This window comes from Mugil cephalus, chromosome 8 (genome assembly GCF_022458985.1).
Source record: "Mugil cephalus isolate CIBA_MC_2020 chromosome 8, CIBA_Mcephalus_1.1, whole genome shotgun sequence".
Lineage (NCBI taxonomy): Eukaryota > Metazoa > Chordata > Actinopteri > Mugiliformes > Mugilidae > Mugil > Mugil cephalus.
This window is the reverse complement of record NC_061777.1, coordinates 15,500,454-15,527,046: the sequence shown is the minus strand read 5'-3', so window position 1 is coordinate 15,527,046 and position 26,593 is coordinate 15,500,454. Positions and strand designations below refer to the sequence as shown.

General features: G+C 44.5%; 1 long non-coding RNA gene across 1 annotated transcript in view; it reads right to left on the bottom strand.

The window, feature by feature from the left end:
* The window catches only part of LOC125011989, a 33,496-nt gene that overhangs the window by 5,751 nt on the left and 1,152 nt on the right, over positions 1-26,593 (bottom strand). Inside the window, exons 2-3 of the long non-coding RNA XR_007113242.1 lie at positions 26,390-26,469; positions 2,996-3,090 (exon numbers count right to left, since the gene is read on the bottom strand). This is a non-coding gene — a long non-coding RNA (uncharacterized LOC125011989). The remainder of the gene's footprint in view (positions 1-2,995; positions 3,091-26,389; positions 26,470-26,593) is intronic.

Sequence of the window (26,593 nt, the reverse complement as noted above, 5' to 3'; positions counted from 1 at the left end):
TGTGTTTTTTAACTGTAATTTGATGATATGAACCACGCCCAGGGTAAAGGTAGGAATCTCGTTATAGAGCGGTACAAATTCCTCTCGGTCTCTCCGCTGCGCTCTCCGCCCCTGCTGCCCCACTCTTAAACCTGGTCGCCCGTCCGTCTCAATACACGCTTCAAATCTCTGTCATCCTGACACGCATACACACACACTCCCACAAGTACACAGACACCTCATTAAAATGCATAAAACCCTCAGTCACACACACACACACACACACACACTCCTGACACATGCATTAATTAGCACGCTGGTAACAAGCTAGCCTCTCCATTCACACCCTGAGCCTCTTTCATTAGCATGACAGTGGCTACCAGCGGCCAGGGGCCCACAGGCTGCAAGGTTCTCTCCTCAGGGCCCCTGATTAAAGGGAGAACCCCTAGGACGCAAAGCTCCCAAATCCTTTCATCACCGCACCCATGCAGAGCCTCTCGGATGATCCCTGGACCGCAAACTGTCAAGTATACCTGTTTCTATGGACCAACCTTATCTCCATCCCTTTGACTCTGTCCTCCATCTCTCCACCCTCCATCCTTCCCAGGTTCACTCAGACCCACTACAGCATACTTTCTTCCGTCTGATTCTAATTGTCACTTCACCTCCTATCTCTCCACAGACCTCATGGGCTTTTTTTTTTTCAAAAATAGCGCCTAATGTATGCATGCAAAAGGGGGAGGCCCGGCTGGTGTTGGCCTTCTCTTTGCACATAGATGCAGATCACACAGGCGTACTATTTCAGGTTGGCTCTCGGATTCACAATGGCAGCCCCGGGTGACCCGGGGAAGAGAGCTCATTCTGCGAGGGCTTATCCTTATTTCTCGCTCTCCGAAACCACCTTTCCCCCTTCTCAGCGGTGAGAGACCCGGACAACCTTACACCTGACGTACAGGGTGGCTATCATCTCCAGGCCTTGCCCATCAGGGTCTCCCCCATCCAGCCTGGATTTCAAGGCAAAACGTCTCATTAGCCGTGGTCCTTGAAAGAGGGGCACTCAATTTCAAATTCAGTTACAGATTCCCTTTGAATGGAACTGGGAGGCAAAAGAAGGAGAGAGGATGGAGAGAAGGAAGGCATGGGAGACGGTCTCAGTTGAAGGCTGAGGCCTTGGACCCAGAGGGAGGGCGAGCGGAGAGGGGAATAAGGTCTGCTGAGGCAGCCATAATTTCACGCCATCATTACCTCTATGGGCTGGAGATTTATGCTAATGCTATTTCAGGGGAGAGGTGCTGGACAAAACGGGCTCAGAGGGTCAAAAGCAGCTGTGTAGTTGCATGTCAGTATCTCATTTTCAATTTGTTCCCTTCATACTGCAGAGTCCTTTAATTCAATTTCAACACCGATTCGGTTAATTAAACGCGTTTTCTTTTGTGCGTTGTGTTCAAGGTAACAAAATGTGAAGAAAAAAAATGAATATTTTCTTTTTATTCATTTTTTGGTTGGGAGGACGACTGCTCACTCGTGACAGCATTCCTTGAGACACAGTTCTTTACCCAAGCTTACTCCCAACATTCATTTCGTCACCCCCGTGACACTGCATTTGTCAAAACTCCATCATGGCTTCACACCGGCCGAGACAGAGGTGAAAATCAGATTTGGCCCCCGTCCTCTCCCCCCGCGGAGCTGAGAGCTCAGGGTGGACGTCTCGCTAAGCTCCACGGTGGACCAGGAATTGCACTCAGCTGAGTGGTGCAAGATTCGCGATCTGGAACCGGCAAAAGCTCTGGGATACCTTCCTGGAGTTCAAGAATTCCCGGGCAAAGACCCTCGCGGCGCGGCAACCGCATACACCACTGTCACTCACTAATGATGGTTGTATGGCAGCGGCTGCATGCAGCAGGGGGCGAGCTGGCTTCCTCCTAACGAGGAACAGTCACTGAGAGACGGGTCAGAGGTGTGAGGGCCGGTCAGATATCGTACCGTAACACTAACACACACACACACAGATGAGGAAAATGTCACGGTCTGCCCCTTCACTCGGAGCGGAACTAATAATTACGATTAGTTGATGTTATTAAAACAGGGGGGCTGGTATCCTGCGGGGTTTCATAGTTAATAACGAACACTGATCAACACACGGCAGCGCAGAGGTTACAGTGCAATAACGCGGCAATCGATCGGGCGGCGACCTTTCGGCGAATCCTCATTCTGACCTATCGATTATGACGTCTATTGATCTACCTTTCTGCTGTGTCCTGCGCGGACAACGGTGATGAGATCAGTGATTGAGGGTTGCACCATGGTGTGACAGGAGGCGGCGGATGGGTGGTTATCATGAAGACCACCTGTCACTCCCCAGCCTCCCTCAAGAACCTCATCAGAACCGTCGATAAACACCGCGGGGGGGCCAGGCCATGATAATAATAAACCAGCGGAAAGGAAGAGGACACAAAGAAAACAGGCTTCACAGGAAATGGTAAAAGCACACGTGGCGGTGTAAACTGAACGTATGTCTTTGTCACCTCAGCACGACTGGGTGATTATGAACTATGACCAGGGTAAAGGTATTTGTATCATATAGTCGAGTCCGGTGACTTGCGAATTAGAGAGCATTGGTCGCATTACACCACACGCACAGTATTCCACGCGAATCAGGGATGATAAGAGCTTCCCTGACTATTTTGCTCATATTCCAATATGTAGGCCTTGAGTTTCTATTTGCTGCATACAAAAGTCGCCAGTACTCAGCAGAAGAATGCATTTACCGCAAAACTATGGATTCCTTTTATATGAGAAAATCTTCTTCAGCTATTTTAAGAACACAGCTGAAGGTTGGATAATTTCCCTTGATGCTATTTTAAGTGATCTGATTTCTGTGCACCCACTGAACAAAGCTATTCACATCAGAATATTTCCTTGTCAAATGAAATTTGATTGCTTGTCACGGGGCCTGAATTGAGCTCTAAGGATGCCCGCATGACACCTGGCTTCTCTGGGAGTGTGTTTTACTTACTATATGTCTCCGCTTTCGCACGGCCATCTGCCAATCAAGATAAGCCCATACATTAAGCAGATGATTTGATTTCCAGGCAGGAGGCTCCTCTTCACCTGCAGACACAGACACAAAATTTGCGAAAGTGTTATGCGCACGTTAATATAATGGCTGTCAAAAGTCAATTTCCCCCTCCTTAAGCCATCTCTCATTCCTGCAAATTGAACTGTGCCACACGGATGTGGAGCGCGGGAAGAGTCACGCGCGAATGGCGAGAGCCGGGGAAGAGAGAGTGTGTTGGCACCGCACCAGCCAGCCGCTGTCTGTTAGCGGCGCGGGAGGGTGAGCACTTCTGCCCTACGGCACACTGCAGGGGCTAAAACGTTCCTCCACATCTACGCAGGCAGCTAAGAGACTGGAGGCATACAAGGGATTACATCCTGTGCTCTTGCCCTAGGCAGTCACCAGGAGAGGCCCTCACACGCGCGGTACAGTGAAACCGCACGAACAAACACACGCGGCGCCAGTGTTCACCTGCACGCACCAATCGCGCTGTTCTGTTTGTCTTAAATACACTCGTGAGGAAGCGTCCGTCTTTTTTTTGTTGTTGTTGTTGTTTGTTTTTGGTCATTAGTACAAAGTCTGATGCAAGTCTTATTTTCCTGTGGCAGTCAGCAGGTTACTAGATAAATAAACTCTCTGAAGTAGTGCAACGGAGTTAAAAAGTTTCATTTTAAAAAATGGGAAATTTATATCATCATGTGTCAAATTAGTAATACAGGAGATGCTGCATCAGGAATAATATATAAATATATATAAAAACCTGTTTCCTATCGGTGTTGCAGTGCCCAAGGTGACACATATCTCTATTTTACCACTCAGAAAAACACCATACCCACACACACACACACACACACACACACACACACACACACACCCCAGCAGGATCTTTGTGGTGAGCAGATGAAAGTATCTTGCCTGCACTCTTCTTGGCATTGTGCAGGAGGACCCAGGGGGTGTTCTCGACAGTCTGGTACATATACAACACTCCCCAGACAAACACGCGCGCACACACACACACATAGTAATGTGTGCTACATATTCAAGAAAAATTCTCAGTAAGTGCTGAAAGGTCACATAAGGCCAAAAATGTGTTCCAGTCAGTAGTTCAGCCTATATATATATAAAAAAACGTTTTCTATATTTTAAACACATAATCATTGTTTAAGAAATGGTTCCCAGCAGAGATGAAGATTAAAATCTAGCTCAAAGTTGAATTTTTTTTTCTTCTTTTTTTTTTTGGCAGGGATTTCAGTTACAGTTCAATGCAGCACATCTTTGAAATGAATCCTCATTCTGGTTTAGGTTAGTTTATGCCTCACCTTCCACCTTTTGATGTGTTCTCATCCCGACTCAAAGAGGGATATAAAAAGAAATGTCAGAAACATTTCTCTTAATCTTTCCACCCTTGTGCCCATTAACAGTGGGTGCTCGGAGTAATTGTGATTTGAATGTAACCCCAAATCTGTTTAATGAGAGCAATGATCCATAGAGGGAGCACAGGTAAAGTGCTTTTAACGAGAGGGCCCTTATTTTACCAGCCGGAGAGGAGCGGAGAGGAGCGGAGCCTGCTATTTCACATTCAGCTTCAAAGCAGCGCTTCAAATTGTGCCGACGAGACTTCATTTCCTCTTATCTGAGAGTGTATAGGTCCTCCAGAGTGAGAGTGAACAGAGCGAAAATACGAGGGGATGGTGGGTGAAGATGTATAGAGCACACAGCACCACAGAGAGATGGGAAGACTCAAATTAGCTGAATATGAGAAATGGTGGAAGTTGTTAGACATTACAGCTGCATGCACAGGAGCGTGGGCTCTACAGTTATGTCCTCCTCCAGACAGACCTTGAAAGATACTTTATAGTGATGAAAAGTCCATGATATTCATTTCACTGGAACTCTGCTTGCACTAGTAATACGCAGACTCTATATCACAGCTGCCTCTGCATGCTTATACATACAAAATATGTATATTTGGAGCTCTCATTGCATAGGTGAGAGCGAAATCAAACTGAAGTCAAAAGGGAATTTATATAATTGACTGTGGTGTGTTCTTGTTTATGCTATTCCTCAATTCACTGGCAGATTTTTTTCTTATCTATAGTCTATAGAGTCGCTCGCACTGGTGTGGCATTACATTCAAAACATGCAACAAATGCTTGAAATAAAGTATATTGGCTGGTTTAAGTGGCTCCAAAGCCACACGGAGTGAGATTAGTTTGAATTGCTTTGGATTTGAGGAGACTTTACCAGGTGAGCGCCGTGATTTTCCTCACAGAAAAATGCGAGACTTGCCAGCAGTTGAAACACAGCTTTTGAAATATACTGCTAGGAAAACGCAGCTGTTCCGAATTCGTACAGGCCGATGTTTAATTTGTGTCTGAGGCAGCCGCATCAACCGCAAGGAAAATCTCAACATAGGGCGTCATTCTCAAACGCGTTTCTACAGTTACTGTTGTGAAATAAAGGACATCACGGCAGACGCTTCCTTCAATGCCGGTGCACGCAGTATGTTGGAGTGCCTTCGCGTTTTTTTTTTTTTTTTTTTTTACAAGTTCTACGTTTGTGACATGCCAGCTGTGCCATGAATGTAACCTACATTGGAAATTTCCTTGAAAATAGCCTCTTGGTCTTAGACGCACGTGAGACCTTTTAATGGAAAAAGACGTTACTGATAAAAGATTAAATTTAACTGCCGTGAAATTTACATTAACGCGAAAAATTAAAATAGCTACCGCTTGAATGTATGGGCTGCAGCTGCACAGGAAATGGAGAAAAAAACAAACAAACAAAAAAAAACAAGCAAAATCTGTGTCCTCTTCAATAAAATGCAGAGGAAAAAAACGCTTTTAATAGAGGAAGGAGGAAAACCTTGACCGACTTCACAGAGCCCAGGCTGCGCTTGCTTCTTCTTTGTGTTAGTGATGTGATGAAATACGTTCAGAATCTTTGAATCAGCGGTTTTTGGTATTTCACAACTCACCTGTGGGTTTCTAATTAATATACACTGCAGATATATTTTATTACTTTTCGTCATGCCCCGACACTAGCTCTCAAAACCTTACCCACGTAATAATCATAAAATATATATGATATATAAAATAATTTTTTTTTCCAATTTCGCAGTTACAAATCTGTTTCAACATGGTGGTAACTCTTACTGTATGCTGCAGTGTGAGAGGTGAACAAAGGGTTGAACAACTAAGCAAGACGTACGATATAACTGCTGCTTAAAAGAATTTTCACCATTTGCAAATTTTTCTACATTTCTGCATAAAAATGACTCAAAAACATTAACAGATTTTCACACAAGCAGACAGAGAGAACCCCATCAAGCAAATAAAACAGAAACATCATGCCACTGTATTTTTTTTTTTAATTAAGATGAATGCATGAATGAATCATTTGTACAGATCTGTGAGGTGCAACAGTAAGTGAACTCTTGTTTTCAGTGTCCAACGTTTCCGGTAACTGCTGATCTGTCGTCTAGAGCGGCTGGAAGGAATTTTAGCCTGTTCCTTAGTGCTGTACAGAACTGTCTCATATCCTCACATGAACAACTTGCTTCAGGTCCTTCCACAACATTTCTATTGAATAAAGGTCAGGACTTTGACTTTGCTATTCCAAAACATTCATTTTGTTTTCCTTTAACCACTTTTTGTAGAGCGACTTGCGCTCTTGGGGTCGCCGTCTTGCTGCAGTTTTCCTAGATGTCCTGACATTTTCTCTTAGAATTTCCTGATATAATTCAGAATTCACTGCTCCATTAATTAATTGGTCCATGAGTCCGCCACATGCTGAAAACAAGGGTCCAGTTACTTTTGGGCCAAATCCGTGAATGATTAATTTTCTTGAATAAACGAGCACAAAACCATAATATTTCTGTTTCCTTTGTGTAATTTGCTTTTCCTGTTCTACTTTCAGGAAGATCTGCTGATGTTCTGAGTCATTTTTATGCAGAAATGTTAAAAATAAATAAATAAGTCTAAATACGCACGTGTGTGTGTGTATGTATTTTCAGTCAGTAATATCCCTGCCTTAATCTCCTGGTCTTCTATTACCCCATGATAGAAATCCTTGTGGGGAACTACAGCCAACTTGAATGCCCTCCCTCTCCCCCCCAATACAACAAAGCATCTTGGACTAGAGAAATACAGCTGGAAACCTTTGAGGCTGGATTGAATGAATGAAAAAAGAGAAAATGTCACCAATTCCATCTTCGAAGATTTCAGATAGAGAGTCTGACAATGAAAGTACATCAAAGGGAAATGCAGACCCCACAGTCTTCAAAAGGCACCGTGAGCACATACAGGGTTATTAAATAGATGAATATTGACAGGGTTTTTCCTATGTGAGGTTAACGGCACCTCAGCTATCTCCGCAGATCCAACGGGACCGGGGAGACGGCGAGCACAGCCGGGCGCTCTCCACCTCCCAGCCATTCACAGCAGCCTTAATTGACAGGCAAAACCTTACAACGGCTCGTTTCCCCCTCCTCCTCGCCTCCTCGCTGCTAACTTTGCCCACTGGACCGAGCTGTTGCTGAGCCAATCAGGGGAGGTTTTGTTTGCTGAACTCCGATACGTCCTTCAGCACTTTGGCCCCATTCATCTCACCAAACAATACCCCTAAGAATTTAACTGGTGGGCAAACACACAGCACATGGGTAATGAAGGGGGCACCTTGGCTCTCTGTGTGCATATTTACCCTGTCATCAAAGGAGGGGCATGCATATAAATCTCCTGCCTGTACTCCCAAGTTCAGGTTCAGGCTTTGGCAGTGCAGGAGGGGAACAGAGGAAGACAGCGGCGCTCAGATCTAACAGCCTATGGAATTTGATGGAGCTTTAGACGTATGGAATATGATAGAAAATTAGCTTGGCTTGTAGCTCGGCAGGCATGCAGAGGTTGTTTAAAATGTCAGACCCATGAATAAATATATTTGAAAAATAAAATGGCACCCTCCCACGCATCAGGGTTATTCGACAAGAGACGTGTGCGAGCGCTGCAGTGCATCCAAAGCAACCAGGACTTACGTTTTTCAGATCTAGAGGTTCTGCGCCCTCTCTCCTGCAATGAAATTGAAACAAAGTTTGGTTTTGAGTTTTGCAAAAAAAAGTTGCGACCTTTCCCACAATATTCCATTCAGTTGTTTAACACCCGATAAACCATCCCCGTTCCATTGTTCAACACCTGATAAACTCAATTCGAAAGGGGCCAGGAAACAATTCTGCTAAAGAGAGAAGCAAGAAAATAGCTGCAATCAGCCACTAGATTGCAATGTTTTGTCTGCGATTCGGAAGAGTGGAGAGATTCTATCAGGCTCGTTCTCGTGGCTGATATGCTACTGGTAATACGTTCAGCCCAGGTAAACTTACAATGGGATGAATGGGCATTTTATTGAAATTTTTATATGTAGCGCTCAGGAGCTCGCACGGTCTATTGGAGACAAACAAACTGTGCTTTCCGGTTTTTCTCCGTGAGTAACAAAAAAATTCCAATCTCTGCCTATTTCCACCGTCGTTGAGCAAAAGGCATGTTCAACAATGACGGAGGAAAAAAAGTTAATGAATTAGATGATTAATGAGAAAGCGTGAAATGACATTAAAAAAACTGAAGAACAAAAAAGGTTTATTGATTTTATTTGCATGTGTTATATGACCTCAGAAAAAAACAGAGAGATGTGAAGTGGGCACAGAGCATAGTTAATGCATAAAAACAAAATGGCTGCCATTCATCACCACACATGCAGCCTGTACCAAGAGGAGCAAACTGGCGCAGAGAACCTCTGTGCGCTATACACCAGAGACCGTATCTCCCTCAAGATCAGCTTCTTTTTCTAGCTTTGCTCTCCACAGGAAGAGCATACGTGTGTTGTGTTGGTGCGTGCCGGGGTGGAGGGAGTCTCTCTCTCTCTCTCTCTGTCTCTGTGCCACCGTCTCTGAAAGCTAGCAAGCTCGCACCCCTCTCAGATCAACAAAGCCCCAGTCGCACATTATTGTACATGTCGATTCCACCGCAAAACTAGACTCCTGAAAACCCCGTCAGAGGCCCCCGACGGTACGAGCGGGCTAGCATTAAAAAAAGGATGACCTCATTAGATGTACGAACGTGGGTTCCTTTTCTTTCTTTTTTTTCTGGTTTTGTTGCATGTAGGCAGAGAAAAGGGGTGATAATGGTGGGATGATATGTTTTATTTATTCATGTGGCTGATGTCTGGTTATTATTCAATAGCTCAGAGTGTCAGCTTCAGACGATAAGACAACATGATGCAAAATGTAAACCAGCAAAAAAAAAGGAAGAAATAAGGAAGAAAGAATACTGTAAAGCCATACTGTAAAAGAAACATGGGGCATATTTACAAAATGTACCAATTTAATGTAATTTGAATGACAAATAAACGGCAGCCAGTTCAACTGTAGTGTATGGACCAAATAAAAAGTTTATTCTAAAAAAAAAAAAAATCATTCTGCCTAATCCTATGACATCTGAAATCAATTCAGATCAATTAATTATATTATATTAATTATAATCAATTATATCAATATCAATTATAAAATGATCCAAAACTATAAGACAATCCCGATGACTCACGGAGGCCAGTCCCAAACATCACTGATTATACTGTATTCCTCATATTTTGCAGTCAAATATCTTTTTAAGGTTTTTGCAGCACTTGTTGAGCTGTTAAGCTAACAGAACGGTGACACTATTCAGTTTTCTTGGCAGTTAACTCAATTAGTTAATCATAAAACCACAGACCCGAATTTATTGCAAACAGGTAAGGTAATCATTTGGATACTCGGGCAAACCGGCTGAGGTGTGCAGTCAGTCACGCATTCTCTCTCTCTCTCACACGCACACACACACACACCCAAACAAAGCCCTTTGTACCATCTTCCACCAGCACTCCTCTAGGGGCCAATACTCTGCTCCAAAGCCCTTTAGAGGGGCAGCAAGCCGGAAAATGACCCCATGCTGTCCCTGCTCGCCTCAGCCCCGCCTGGTTACGCCCGTTTCCCAGGGACCCGCTGAGGGTCCAATGCCCCTAGGCCTCCCTCTCACGCCACACTACCTCCCAGGGCCAAACGTTAAAGGGGGCTCCTCGCCGCGGACAATGGCTGCCGGGAAACGTGGGAAAGAAATGTCACAGGGTTCTCTGACAACCGAGGTCCGACCCCCTGACCTTAAGGGCTGGTCCCACTGGGCCCCTTTATGTAAACCCTGCGCTAATCAGATTCATAACCCATGTGAGAAAATGTATGGGGCTACGTTGGAAGACTTAGGTTTGAAGCCAAATTGGCCATTTATTCACTAGTGAATTTTAGCAATATGTACACTACGCCATTATTTTCTAGCATTTCTCTATATTATCACGTATTACAAACTAGCACACTTCATAAATTTGCTAATTTATGCCTCTTTAAATTAGCATTCTTTATCAGCACCACTCCTATAAATACAGACTATACAGTACACAGTAGTGTTTAATGGAGCCATTAACAAGCTGAGGACAAAGAAATGACAAGGGTCTGCTGCTGGAACTCCCCATAGCCTTGTAAACAGTCCTGGTCATTTAACCTCTGACCTCCTGCCAGTGTCCTCTCAAACAAGTGCACGGCCTCCCTCCATATGGGAGAAGCAGGTCAAACGAGGATATGGTCAGCCATGCAGTGGTCTCCAAGGGTTTGGGGGGGATGTAAAGCACTGGGTGGACACAGGCACGGTGGCTACTGTGTAATGGTAGGGGGGCAATTTGTTGTAGAGAGGGGGTTAACAAGGGACTGATTGGTACTAAGCAATGTTTGATTTAACCCCAGGTTCCCTGGCAATGACCGGTTTCTTTCTATCTATCTATCTATCTATCTATCTATCTATCTATCTATCTATCTATCTATCTATCTATCTATCTGAAGGGCTGTTTTTATTGGTTTGTGTAAAAATATTACCAGATTTAAGCTTCTAAAAATTCCCCCTTTTCATGTGAAAAATTATTATTGCAAAGAAAAATGAATGAAATGACACACTGCACGAAGCGATTCCCCTGTATGGGTCTTAGCAGCACTTGAGGGCCCAGTTTTTTTTGTTACGGGTCACTAATTATAGCGATGGGCAGCGAGGCAGCTGGTCATCCTATTTACAAACAATGGTCTTAAACTATTTGCTCAAGGCCCTTGACAAGGTCCTGTTGATGACCTCATTGCTACAAGAGCACATGTGCGGGTCAGACCACTGTGGTCACTAGAGGTCAGAGTTCGCAAACCAAACACCATGACCTCATTCCCAGGAGACTCTCGCTGATGGACTCCCCGTGCTAGTTAGAGGACATCATTAAGGTCTGGAAGAGCGAAGGTTTAATGACCCTGGACGGATGAGTTGTTAAGCATTCAGACAGAATTATGCCCAAAAGCCAAAAATACTTTGCAAACGGTCGTGAGTTTCTAGCTATACATTCACATGAATGTGTTAAAGCTCTCAATGCGACAACTGCATCACACAATTTGTATATGTCCATTGTCATTCACAATAGGACCAGTGTGTGTTGCAGGCACAGCGCTTTAATTTAAAGCAAAGAAAGAAAAAGACAACATTGTATTTTGTGAACTGCAGCTGCTAATGTAAAGCACAATGATGGAAAGAACTTAGTTTGAGAATAAAAAAAAAAATCCATTGCAAGTCATTAACAATGCAGAACCGTGAGCGGCAAACAATAATTAACTCTCTAGATGGGGTCTTTTAGGGACCGTCTTTGAGGATTGCATTTTCCACCGCTGATCTCAAGGTGAACTATTCTGCATGGAAATAAGGGTCCGGGGGTGCAGCATTTCCTGACCACGAGCCACATTCGGGATTAGCATGTTAATATGTGTTTTGTATCCATATGTGCGTCAGCATGAGGTTTTCATTTGAATTAGCACCAACGCGGTTGGGGTTCCATCATCCATCCATAACTACAACTTCTTGCCTCCTCCTCATCACCGCCATCATCACCCACCACCGCCGCGATGACCGCATACAAACTCCAAACCTACACAATTTACGAGCACAGATGAGAGGCTGCATTGTCCCGCGTCTCCTTGTAACCCCCATGATCATAAATCTGCTTGCATGGCCTGTGATCGTTTATGAGCACTTTACATGAAGATCACTCTCACAAACAACGCCCTTCAGCTAGTAATGAAAGCCAAGCATCAAAGTTGAAGATCAATGTCAGGATAGGGGTTTCGTGACACGGCCTGCGTGTATGAATATGATCCCCTATGTAAAGAGGATCACCAAGTGATCTTGATACGAAACAAAGTGAGATGCTTTGATCCAGCTGGGTCAAATGATTGGAGTAAAACAAAAGTCACTGGAAAATCTACTCAGCCCCTGCAAAGTGCGTGTCCAGGAAGACGCTGAGGACCCCTCGGCTGGGCATAGGTCAGATGAAATCAACAGAATGCCCAGATTGGGACATGCTTTCAGCTTTTAGCTGAGGTCAAGGGTTAAATGACTGGGGTCAACGAGTCTTCAACCACTGCCTAGGGACCTCTCAGATCAATGAAAGTCTGTTAAACATGTGGATGGATTAGAGGAAGAACGAGTGTCAGATGGGTTGATTGGTCTCTGATGACCGTGTGAGAACAATTCTCAAAAACAAAACAAAAGCACTGATGCGCATGGTTTTGGCTTGTTCACATGTGAACATTTTAAACGAAAAAGCATCCTCAACGACAAGTCTTCTGATTTTTTTTTTTTTTTTTGGAGATCATGGATACTAAGCATATTCACAATCCCACATTAAGTGTGCGATAAGGCATTTATTACACAAAAAGTGATCAAATATATGGCAAATATGTAAAGAAGGGACAAAATCTGTCTCAGAGCCTCACGGAAAAGGCCTGAAATGATTCTCTCCCCACACTGACACTGACACACTGACCAGGAGGGAAAATGGGAGCAAAACAAATGGCAGACAACCCCTACGAATTCGCTAAGATGAGCTGAATGAGACACGATAAATGAGTGGTGTAAAATGCCATTTCATCATGTGACAAAGACGTTTATTAGTCATCACAAAATACTTGGTCAGTTTTTGGCAAAGAGAAGATATGATCTGAGAACACATTTAGTCATTATGATACCTACTTGGCCACAGCTAGGGAATAATTGTGGCTTCAATAAACTACCAGTGGGTTCACAATTGGAAATAGGAATGGGACAACATATTCCCTCTCCAAGGTATTGTTCACCCATTTACCCTCCCCAACCCGGACCTGTAGACTTTTTCGGCCACCGGGTGTCTTCTTTGCTCCTTCCTTGTCACTTGATAATAAATGAATATCTGATTGAAAGAAGAGGACACTCAGCTGAAGAAAATAATAAGATTCAGTGCAGCGATGCTGGCTCCATTTCTTCTGCCTCCTTCAGACCGTGAATGCCTGGCATTGAGCCGCTCAGACTCAGCCTTGGCAGCGCCCAGGCAGGTACCAGCTCAGATAAGCACCTCGCCCGGGCTACAGATTAAAACAAGTCTCCCCTCTGCCCATTTCACTTTCATCTGCGGCCAAATGTCCAGCCAAGCATACCCCGTGCCTCCTTACCCCTGCCTCCCCTTATCCTCTTCTTCCTCCTGCCTCTGCTTTCTCTCTCATGCAGGGGACCGAGAGTGGCATGCAGAGACAAACCTGAGACCTTACAAAAAAAAGAAAAAAAAAAAAAAGAAGAAGAAAAAAACTGGAAGGGAACGACATTGAGGGGTGGGGATGGCGAGGAAGAAAGGAGGCGAGGAGAAAAAGAGAAATGCACATTGTATTTTTCAAATGGATGGGAAATGATTCGCTAGGATTTGCTGACAATTATACGGTGGGGTTTAATCAATTCGGACCATTCACAGCGTGGAGAGGGCTGATCCCCCAGTACAAAGGAACAGACCATGGGAGGGCGGTACCTAAGAAAGCGCCGGCCTGGTGTAAGTAACATGAGGCAACACTCCCCTCCCCACACATTGCACTGCAGCATATGGCTCCTCTCTGAACTTATTAGCTGGCGGATTAAGGCCAATCGCAGAGACCCAAGGGCCTGTGGCTGCCTCCGTTGCACCCTCCCTCTCCCCTCTTCACCCCCAGGAATGAGGCTGACTGACAAGGGGCATTGTGTTAGGCACCTAGATCGCCACACCTCTCACTTACCCTGTCATACAGTGCAGTTTGATGAGGTTATTTGGTAGAGAGAACGGGATCTAACCATTAACCTCAGAGCCACAGAACGCACTGTACATAGGCTTGGAAATTGCTGCCTTGTGTTAAATCCGAGCAGCTCCTTTCAAACATGTCGACATCAAAATATTTCATAAGATAATTTTACCCTTTTCCCTTGACCACTATGGTAATGCTACCTGCAAATTAGCAAGCTGCCCAGCTATGGAGTGGATTAAAAGCACCTGAATGTGAACACACAGATTAGCCCTGTAGATATGAAGTCTAATTAGCATCTCATTGCAGCTCGACATGCAAGCTCAACATGAGTGCAGACATGCTGAGAGAAAAGGCTCCATTGGCCAGGGGTTGATTATAGGTCCATTATGCACAAAGTACTTAGTGATGGGCTGAGAGTAGGAATTAAGAGCTTGATGGCTACTGTGAGGGGACCTGGGTTGAAGTACAGGGGTGTTAGCAGTCAACAGGGTCTCGGTTCTACAGGAGGCCAAGGCTGGGGGAGGCTATACAGTAGTCTCTGGGCTTCCTGAGTATTCATAGAGAGAGATTTGACAAGAGAGGAGCCCCCATTTAAGCCCTCATTTGATCTGGAAAGCGGCAGGTGATCCTCTGCCTCTTTTTGTGCCAGACCACAGGGGTCTGGTGACCCCTCGTGACCTATCTTACCTGGCGCCCCTCAAGACACCTCATTTAGAGAGGAAGAGACATGCTCATTCAGTCCTAGGTATCCACCCATCACAGAGCTCCACCTGGCCACAGGGCTGCAGGGTCAGCTACACACTGAGACAGCAGGGATGCTACAGGCCTGCTTTACTAATCCCCTCACATACTGGGAGGCGTCGGAGGACCCAAAGGTCGGGGATGGAGCGGAGAAGCCATATTCTTGGTTCATTTAGACAGGATTAGAGGGCCAACAGGAGTAGGTCTTCAGGAGTAAGGCCTCGCGCTTGGAGATCATGAAGGCATTTCTGAGGAGAGCAGAAGAAGGCCCGGCTTTGGTTCGCCTCCCTCCAGGGACCTTCCTTTGACCTCACAGAGATATCGACAATGTGCACTGACAAGTGTGACAGCAGTGAGTCTGGAGATGCAGAGTTGACAATGTGTGAAGCCTCTTTTACATGTAATTGTTCTCACTGAGTAAGAGCTTGTCCTGTTTGTTAGATTTCAAGAAGGAGATCTCGTTAAGACCGAGCCAAGCAGCTGATCTTTAATGAGAGGGAAAGTCCTGTTTTTCCCCGTAGGGTGGATCTCTTGGATACCTTGTCCTGAGTATTCTCTGTGTCTTCTCACTGTGGGGCGAAAGACTGCTAGTCATAGACACCGTGTCTTTGTTTGTGTTTGTGAACCAGTGATTAACGATATTTAAAGACGGGGTGGTGGGTTGCAGCACTGAACCTCTCCTTCTTCACATACAAAGCAAAAGACGAACAACGAACGCAAACAATGAGGCAGGCAGTTGGAAGAAAAGTACACGGGCTGCTGATAATTCAGACACATCAATCTAAATGGGCATCCTAATATTCAAATCCCAGATCTCTACACACACCCTCCTCGGCCCAATCAACGCTTCTGCACTTTATATCACACCATTACTGACACTCTCACCTCTGAGAACACCCCAGAAGCCTGGCCTCGCTCATCAAAAGCTTTTCTCCCAACAAAATTAGCCACAGCACGGGTGAGAGAAAACCATTTCTAGAGTGGGTATATCCAATGTTAAACACATACAGGCACAAATGTTCGCTGGGAACAAAAATATGAATCATTAAGCAAGAAACATTTACACCTAATTGTGTTGGGATTACGTTTGGTTTTCTAGCCTTTGCAGAGTGACAGTAAAAATCAGCGAACGCACTAGAATGAGCCTATCGGTGATCACCGCATTAAATGCTTGTAATGCTCAAGAGCATTTAGCAGGGGCTATTAGATAACCATAGCGATAAAACCTAGAATAGCACCAATGCAAGGCCAACTGTTAGCATTTCAGATTAGCTCCACGCTGAACCTCGGGGTTCATTTAGCCACATTTGCTTCCATTATTGACTGAATAAGCAGATCGGGCTGGCAGGGATCCATTTCTCTCCTCACACTGCAGCCCTCTATCTCTGTCTGAGCTCACTCAAATCACGTTAGCCAGTCAAATCGGTTTAGCTCATCTTTAGCATCTAACACACTTTTAATTCAAAGCACCACTTCATCGACACTAGACATGTTGGCATGCCAGAGACTCAGTTGTCAGTGCCTCTGCACTGATCCACATCCACCAGGGTCAGAGAGACCAGGATACTGAGCCAGTCTTTGTGATTTGTGTGTGTGCATGCGCGCGCGTGTGTGTGTGTGTGTTTTGGACTGTGAGATTTTAGGCTTGGATGAGAAGAGTTACTGACAATCTGGCAGTCCTTCACAATGACATGTGTGTTTGATGGTACACACGGCCCGTCATCGGCCTCCGTGACCCAGCGCTGTCACCGGGGGTCGAGTGTGTGACAACGAGCTGCTGTTTGTGCTGTGGAGGACTACGGTTTGTTAAGGTTGGGTTGGCGGGGCCGAGGACAACAGCGGGGGTCGGAGCTGGGGGGAAGGGGTTGTGTCGAGACTTGCCAGTCTTTGCGGTTGCCGCGGGGCATGGATGCACGTGCCACCCGAAACCGCCATTTTAATTTCCACACTGATTCGTAGATTCGTCCTCAAACACAAACAAATCAGAATTTAAATATTCGAATAAAGATACTGTACATGCAACAGATTTAATTTTTCTCCTTTGGACAGCACGGACTACTTTTACCGGAGTCATCCATATTTTACCCATCACTTTGTAATTCCTGCGGTCCACTACAAATTCAGAGGAAGAGCAGACTTCCAGTCAGAGCAACACTGTGTCCTATCTATAATAAATCACTGGGGTGAATGCAGAACAGAGGGGGAACACAGAAACAGCATCTCGTAGCTTTTAAGTCCGGGGGCTTGGTGTGGACGTTGTTAAGAGTTCAAAAAAAAAAAAAAAAACCCGTCTGGATTTACCAACAGCCCCCTGCCCTTATCCTCACTCGCTGCCTGCCAGGTATGGTAAATGTCCATTTCTATAAGCGAAAAAGTCCCTGGGTGCAAAGAGATGTACAAGGTGCAAATGAAAGAGAGATACAGACTCCGAGTTAGAAGTTGAATTTCCTTCCCTTGAGCCTGAGGCCACAGTTGCCTTCGCGTAAGACTAAATAAGACTCCCCGACCATAAGAAATAAAATAAAAAAATCGTAGGTCTTAGGCTGAGCTGCAAAGGCTTTAAGTTGCAAGAATAAAAGCTCCTATAACTGTACAAACACCTACCGCACAGTGTGCCTTTCCAGCACATTGGAACTAATTGTTACTGCATGGTTCCAAAAGAATCCATTGACCAGACTGTCTTATAAATTTTTACTAATACCTCATCCAGGTCATTTTTTCCTGCGCCATTTCTCTGATTCCACAGTGACAAATTCATCGCTCGCACAATACACACGGAGCAATTATGCTCTTGAAAATAACAGAGCTGCGGGTCGCTCTGACTCATATACGTACCGGGAGGTGGAGTCAGGTATGTCTGATTGCGTGAGGCTAATAACGGTAGAGTAGGAGGAAGAGGTGTAGAGAGAAGTTGAAAAAGGCTGTAAGGTTTCACTGTGGGCGGAGGTCTGGGTCTAAATGTGTGTGTGTGTGTGTGTGTGTGTGCGCATAGCGTAAGTGTAAGTCGCCCTGTAGTACACTAACCCTACTCTGATAAATGTGTGGGATGTGAGGACCCTCACCGTAGCCTGAGGGCCTCCTCGGTGCCTTCCTCTACCTGTCTGTCTGTCTCTCTTTTTTTTTTCTTCTTCTTCGCTCTCTGTTATTCAAACACTCCAGGAATGTCTGAATAAAAAACTATTTTTCTTGGGAGTTCCAAAAGTGTTTTTATGTTATTTAATTTAGATTTGGTGTGTGTGAAAAGATAGGGCTCATAATGTGGCCCAAACTGGGAAAATTATTCAATAACCACAAATATATTTGGTTACATTTTAGTCCTATCGCTCTTGATTTTAAGCCTAAGCAACTGTTCCGGAGTGAGCAAATTCAAAAAGTTTAAATTATTCTGAAAAGACCTTTTTAAGCCAGCGTAAGCACACGTCCATCATTAAGACAAAACCCATAATGAAGTGAAATGAACAAAGGCCTCCTCTGCTGAAGCTGCAAATTAGCTGCTTCGTTACAGCGCGGCGAGGGGAGCCCCTCCGACGGCCGCCGCAATAACTCACGCGCATCGACAAACAGACACCTTAAAGTCAGAGGAATGCAGATGACACAAACACTCTGTAAATGTAATTTTTCCCTCTTGGAGTCGAACTGATGAGCGCCGCAACGTACGGGCGCGTATTCGAACGAGGGCTGCGCGCCGGAGGAAGAGGAGGAGAGCGATGCAGAATCAGTGTGTGATGGAGCAGAGCAGCAGAGAGAATAAGGGCGTTTTGATCAGGAGTTTCTCTGGGATAATTGTCAGGATCTGCTGTTTGGAAGATGACTGACAAAAGGGAAAATGTGACAGTGGAATTTGTTGAGGAAACATGAAAATGTGTCAAACATCCGTCAAACAAAGAAATGTAATATTTATGGATTCTTGAAGAACCTCTCCTTTTCTCTCTCTTTCTCTGTCTCTGCCGTTCTCTAGATGCACACACACACACACACACACACACAGATGCGTATTGTTCAAGTCTTCCCTGCATCTTCTCTGCAAATCATTTCCCATGTCGTCATGCGTCTCGCTAATGTTCTCCCATAAAAGGATTAACATGCAAAAAAAAAAAGAAGGCTGTTTACATAACAATGACAAGAGTGAGTGTTTAAAAATCTACAGTTGAAAACGTGATTATGATGAGCGTGTGAAAGCCTCAGCAGACCCCATAGGCATACGCTGGAATATTTTGATAATCTTTCACTGCCCGTTGTGTTTTTGGTGATTACGGAACCACTGATCGCTTCAACAGTCCAGCTCATAGTGGATTTTAACTCTAATCTTAGAAATAAAATCCACTTTGAGCTTTATATGTCTTTTTCTCCACTGCCACTATGAAGAGAATTGTTTTTTTATATATCTTCGCGTTATCTTGATTTTTTTCTCCACCGTTACTAGAATATATACTATATACTATATGAAGTTTATATACTATATTTTTTTTCTAGTAACCTGAGGTTAACGAATTATATTGAAATAATTCAACCAATATTTTAATTACATTGACATTTTATGATAAGTATTAAAGTATTAACTATTAAAAATTGAATAAACATATATAAAAGCACGTATCTGTATTTAATACATTTAATCCATAGTGCGGTTTATTTTATTGTCTGATAATCAAGCTTCTGAGACATGGCAGACAAACACGGCCTTATTAATAAAAGAAAGAAAGAAAGAAGCGTTTTCCTTCTTTTTTTTTTTTTCAGGGAACCCGTTGCTTAATTAAGAACTATCTGTCTGAAGACCTCCTGGCGCGCTTAGACAACCTCTCCTCCCTCACCCTTCTCTCTCTCTTTCATTTTATTTTTTTTCTTTACTTCAACACACACTCCCTCCCTCACTGACAAACACACACCTACTAAGAAAACAAAACCCCACTAATCATTTGAAGCCTGCACTTTGTAGGTGGAGCCCGGTCATTATCAGGCCTCAGCAGTGCCGGGTTTTTGTTGGTTTTAGCTTTGCATCCTCAATCAATCGCTAACAGGAAGAGCTTTAATCAGGGTCTTAATGCGGCCGTACAAGAGGTGGGCTCGCCCATTGTGTGGGTCTGAAAGGCTGATCGGAGGGGAGTCCTCTCGCGTTTCTTTACATTCACCTGCTGGGCCTTATTGGGTCTCTTTCTGAAAGAAAAGGGACAAGGGAAATGAATAAAGAACACAGGCAAAGCGTGGGCCTGCTCCACCGGCCTATGGGTTAATCAAGGAGCTACTTGTCATCTCCACGGAGTCCCACAGTTCTGCTGGTTAAGCTCTCCCCTTCTCTTTCCCATGCCAATTCAGACGCACCGAGGTGCTGGGCCAGGGCGAACAACAGCGGGCCATAACACAACCATGAGCTAATGATATGCTACTCTGAAATGAACGAAGGAAGCGTGAGAGGGGACGGTGGAGGGGTGGAGGGGGTGGAGGGGGGGCACTGGGAAAGAGGGAGGACAGGGCGGAAAAAACTTTATGAATTGCGCAGAAACGCAATTTTGAGAGTCGGAACACACGAGAAAAGAAATGAAACGAAATCTAAAATAGATACAGAAATATTGTAAAGCGAGAAGATGTGTTTTTCCAGAAAGTTATTTTGTTAAAAACAAACACACACACACTCACACACACAGAAAGAGAGTAGGTCTACTCAGGCTACAGCACGAGCTCGACAAATCATCCGCACAACCAATCCACTCCGGTTTGCGAAGTACATTGGGAAAAACAAAGCAGGACAGAAATTTGTGTATATATAAGGATTTGTGGGTATTCAGATTTTTCTTTGTGTTTAGGCACTTTAGAAAATATGCTAAGGCGGAGCGTGTGAAGAAACTCGAAAGGGGGGAAAATAAAACACCTTCTCCAGCGTAACTCGTAAAGGTGATGTAAGTTCAGGCCTTGGAGTTCAAGAAGGGTGTGTGTCTGTGTGTGTGTGTGTTGAATTTAAGTGGTGTTTTATGAAGGAATTGTCATTTCCAAAGCTGCAGTGTGGGGAGAGCTTGCTCACTTTCAAAGCCTATTAAATGATGCTCTCACACCATCTAGTGAAAAGAAAGAGTAACTCACATCAACCACAAGAAAGTGTGTGTGCGTGTGTGTGTACGAGTGTGTGTGTGAGGGAGAGAGAGAGATGAGTTGTTCGTGTTGTTTCACCCAAATTAACACACATTTTCGACAAAAATCAACGCTCCAATCGTGACTCACGAGTGCGATGTGAGTATATGAGGCTACCTGGAGGTTAAACAAAAGGGAAAAAAAGGTTTATTTGCGCTGCTGATTGTATTCGTTTTAAATTAGCTTCACCTCAATATTCCTCATGCAAAGGCCACAATGAATGGGGTATTATTTAATCGACTGATTAATACTCCTGTGGCACAGTTTACTTCAGGTGAGACCAAAAAGGAAATCTGTACAGTTTCCCACCTTTTTCACCTAAAAAAGGAAAACGGAGAATGAGTTTTTATCATTATCACTAATATCATTATTGTTGTTATTACTGGTAGTGTCAGTGGTGGTGGTGTCTTTCCTGAAGATCTGAAGATCACATTTCAGGACAACAAGAAAATGTTATTTAGTAACACACACACACAAAAAAATGTGTAGACAAAAACTGGAAAATCTACTTTGAGGGGAAAAAAAATCATAACAATCACTATTTAAAACCATGTCCAATTCATATGTTTTCCGCTGGCGTTCACTGGTCAAAATGGGATTTATCTGAACAAATAATCCACATCAGCATTTCACATCAACATGTTTTCTGTAAAAGTTCAACCCCGGCGTTTATGACATTTCCAGGATGGAGCGTGTGCAATTTGTGCAGCACGGAGAGTGCTTCGGAATTATGCGTGTACTTTAAACGTCAGATTTGTCGGAGACAATATAGACTGGTGACTAATGGCTGATCTACCTGACAGGGCTTTTTGTTGAAGTCCACAGGAAGTCCACAGGAAGCCTTTAGTGCTCTCCAGCAGGGATTGATGCACTTACAAGAATGCTCTCTAACAAAGGGGATGGCGGGCAATTAGGAAAACAAAAGAGGGGAGGGTGCCGGTGATTATTGCAGGGGCACTTCAACACCCGGCTTTTGCGTTGTCAATTAGAGAAGCCAGGGGTGTCAGACAATATTCTGGTTAATATTTGTTAAATATGTTTTTATGAAGACGCTGTGATTATAGTCAGGGAAAAGAATAATGAGCTCACTCATTTAAGCGTATTCCCGCATCACCGTTGTACCACAATCGATGCTATTTTATTATTTTATTTTTTCTTCCTGTCTGTCATCTGCTTTAATTGTATCTGGTTTCAATTCCAGGAACAAATGAAGCATGCAAACCGTGAACCTGTGAGTACAAATCGGAAGGTGAACGTTGCCTTTAATTTATAACGGGTGCGTTTGGACTCACTTGAGCGTGCTCAATTAACCGAATTCCAAATGAGTAAAACACACTCATTTGTGAACGTGACGCTTCAGTTTTATCGACTTCGGTTTTTTACAAGCTGCATCTGAGGGCCTGTTTGGGCTGATCTGCGGCGTTCGCGGGCTTTGTTTTGACGGGCGCCGGAAGGTCACCGATTCACCTGTAAGGCGAGAATTTACCCGGCCTAATTTTTGGTGTCCTTCAGGTGCAGCCTGCCGACCTCCTTTGCATTTCAATGCCCACAAGCCTGATTATTAAATCCTAAATCTTAGAGGGACTTTCTCTTTTTTTTTCTTTCTTTTTTTTCTCGTCTGAACTAAATGGTTCAGGTTGCTGGGCAACCTGCCTTGATCAAACGCTGCTTCCCCCTCCCCCAATTTGAAGCTCATAATTCTTCATCTATATTCAGGCGTTCATTTCTTAATTAGATTAAGATGCATAACCCCCTCTTACTACAAGCAAAATGGCACTGATGCAGGGATTAGAGTTACACACACACACACACTGCACGCATGTTAAAAATCGGGGAAAAAAAGTGCAGATTTTAGAGGACGTATCAAAAGAAATTTCTAAATATTAGGAGGAAGGATACATCTACTTTTATTATATCTCCTTTTAATGTGACTGTTAAATGTTGTATTCACTGCATACATAAAGGTTTACGTGCACAGTTTTAATTTAAAACAGAATTTTATCCTCGAAAACGATTTAGATATTTAAACTACACATTTTTAAAAGTAAAATAAAAATAAATGCGGCACAACAACGCGCAAACCAGTACATGCATGCACGCACAGAGCAGCTTTCTCGTGAGACAAAGAGGACGGTGCCAGGAGGCGCGTCACAGATGGTTCCACCTGCCCGGCATTTCGCCCAAATTGTCCGAGGACACCGATACATCGACGTGAAGGATCACTTGGAGGACTTGTTGGAGCGCCGTACCGGGGCGACTGCGCCTGTCTCAGCGTCGCCCCGTCTCCACGTGGCTCAGAATGATGAAGCACAAATGTGTTTTTCACTCCCTGGTAATTTAAAACCATTTACAAATGCACACGCGACTTTGTCTGCCAAATAAAACATTTACATCTTAACTCGCTGAGGAGGAGGGGGAGGGGGGAGAAAAAACAACAACAAGACGTTTTTGCACTGTTTGCATTTGTCTTCAAGGTGAAGTTAAAATGGGTCATCAAATTTGATCAAATCCTCAAAGGCCCGACTGTGGAAGAAGATGTCGAATGCGCGCAGGGAACCAAGGACAGTTGGATTTGCAGTAAAGAGCACGCCAGTTTTGCTCTCCCTAGAGCTACGGCTTTGATTGAATGCTAAAATGAGTTGAAATGTCACAAATCTCTACCAGTGTGCTAGAAATGAAAATTGGCCTTGGGGTTTTAAGGTTCCCATTAAGGGTGTGCTTAACACGTTCTGTTAAGTGTGGCTGGAGTGCATCAAAAATACAACATAATTTCGTGTCTCTGAGCACTCAGGGAAAATGTCCCCAAAAATTCCTCGATGCTTAGCAACTTTCTGAAAGACAAGCGAGTCGGGATCGGGCCTCCTTCGGGACCGAGGGGGAGAGGGACGCGGAGGAGCAGCAAATTAAACCTGAAACTAGAGCAATTATCACGTGACCGGTGCCAGAAAATCCGCTTAAATCCTGCATTTTCCCGCAGAATGTGTAAGCTTAAAGCGGAATTTTTTCCCCAAAATGGAAATTTTAAAATCGGAGCATGACATGAATGGAAACTTTCAGAAAAGAAATTCCTTTGTACTTCACGATATATCTGGCAGCTTTTATGTCGAATTAGAGCATATGATGCCTTCTGCAGTGTCTCGTTTTATTAACAATAATAAACTCCGTCTGTACATCAGCATCTCTTTCAGCCTGGTAATGCCTGTCTCGCTCCGAATGCACTGATTTGATGCAGCCGTACTCCTTCCTATTTACCCCTCATCTCTCAGGTAGCTGTATTTTCAGGAAACAGGGAAAGAAAAAATGACTATCCTGGCTGCTTAGTATTCACGTCACGTAAAGTGGGTCTGTGTTCCTCATTTAGTTCTGTACTGTACAGCTGGGGAGCTGTCCAGCACGCAGCGGCAGTATGCAAATGAGCCTGGATTTGAATGGAGATGGAGGTAGACACAAAGCTCAATTAGAGACAGAGAGGGAAGGAGACGGTGGGGGAGCGCTGAGTGTCTGTAGGGGAGGGGGAGGGTGAAAAAAAAAAAAAAGAAAAAGCTGCTTAATGCCAACCTGAGGAAAACCAGTGTACGGACACATTCGAACACAAAGGCACACGCTGATGTGAACGCACTCAAACAGCCGGGCGGATTCCTAAATTCTGAATTCAGACGGGCAGCTGATCTCTGAGGGGCTCAGACAGCTCAGCTCCGTGATGCGTTTCAGTCACACCAATCACGAGGAGAATATCCCACATCATCCACATCACACATATCATCAAAACAAAACAAAACAAAACAAAAAAACAACAATGAAAGGTATCGGGTGCGTTCAGAGGTCCGTGTGACAAGGAAAACAAATAAAAAAAACAAACAAATATGAGGGCGATGGCGGCCATTTTGTTCTCGGGTGTGAGTTGATGCCCAGCAGCAGTACGCATCACCTGACCCAGCGCCTGCATGAGTGTCCTTGGAGGAGACTCTGACATCAGCAACCGACCCCCCCCCCTCCCCCCTCCCCGCATCCCCACCCCACCACCGGTTGCCACGGCAACGGCAGTGCCAATGGCTGGGGAGGTGGGGTTGTGTCATTCGCGCAGGATGGAGGGGGAGAAAATTAATATGCACATGCGGGCAGTTCGAACGAGGATTTAATTGTTGGCGTGTGAAGCCGAAATGGATTGAACGGTGCAGCAAACACGGGGGGGGGGACGCCGGAGCAGGGCGGGAAGGAGGAGATTAAGTGAACTCATTGGTCAAAGAAATCATTTGCATCGTTTTCAAGGTTACGGCCAAATTAGTTCCTTTCACACAAGAAAGTAACTTCACATATGAGACGGTGGGAAGGTGGGCCACAGGGTGGGGATAATCCTCCTGCAGCTTCTCCTCCTCCTCCTCCTCCTCCTCTCCCTCCTCAGCATTATCATCATCATGAATAGTTTACAAAGCTGTGTACAGCCAAGGTGATGCTTCACACAGCATCAGCGGCTGAATTTTAGCTGACTTTGTGCCCATGAATCGCAATCATTTCAGCATGCCAGGCGAGGTTTTCATATGCAGCTGAAATGTGACAGACAGGACTGCAGACTTGACTCCGGGAGGATGAGAGTAACTTGATCAGGGAGGCTCAAAGATCATTCAGTTGATCTGGCAATGCCACAAAATCACCCGAGTCTGATTTCCCATAAAATACCGCCTGTCAGATTATATAGGAAGAACATTTACTCACAGGGACACACACGCCTGACCTAAAATTTTTTGTCTCTCTTCAAAACCACCCCTCACTCACACACACACACACACACACACACACACACACACACTACAGAGTTTCACATAAAGCATACAAGCATTCCTGTGCAAATAAAGCAGCAGGCTGCAGTGACAGTCCCATTACAACCAGAAATATAAATATAAAATTCAACACAAAGAAATAAAAAAAAAGCATATGTTCCTAGATAGTCTAACACGAGATAGAAAGGCAAAAAAATAAGTCATCATACACTGCGGAATTACGCGAGAAAGCACAGAGAGAGGTGTTAGACTGTCACAGACGCGCGCGCACGCACACGAGCGCCGTACGTGTGATCGGTGCGCGCGCGCACGTGCACACATACAGTAAACGTTGCGATGGTCTCATCAATAATGCATCGGCACTTCATGTTTATGCAATTTACAGGGCAAGACCGAGCCGCGGATCCTGTAGCCCCGGCGCACACTTGAACCTATAGCGCTTCCCAAGCCTATCACAGACAGAGCTCAGACATAAAAGTTCAAATCTTTACAGCCTGTAGAGAAAGAGATTATTATACAACTGTCCTCAGCACATACCTGTTCGGGCTTTTTTTCCCCCTCTCCCTCTTTGATTCTTGCTTTACGCAGGCTTGAAGGCTCTTCATGACAACACCGCACTAAGGAAATAAAACTGTAGCTGTGGTGATATGCAAATTAACAGCTCCCGCTGAATGCAAGGGCATTTATTATTCATAAATTACTCATGTTTATGCAAATTACGGTAGCCTATACGGAAACACT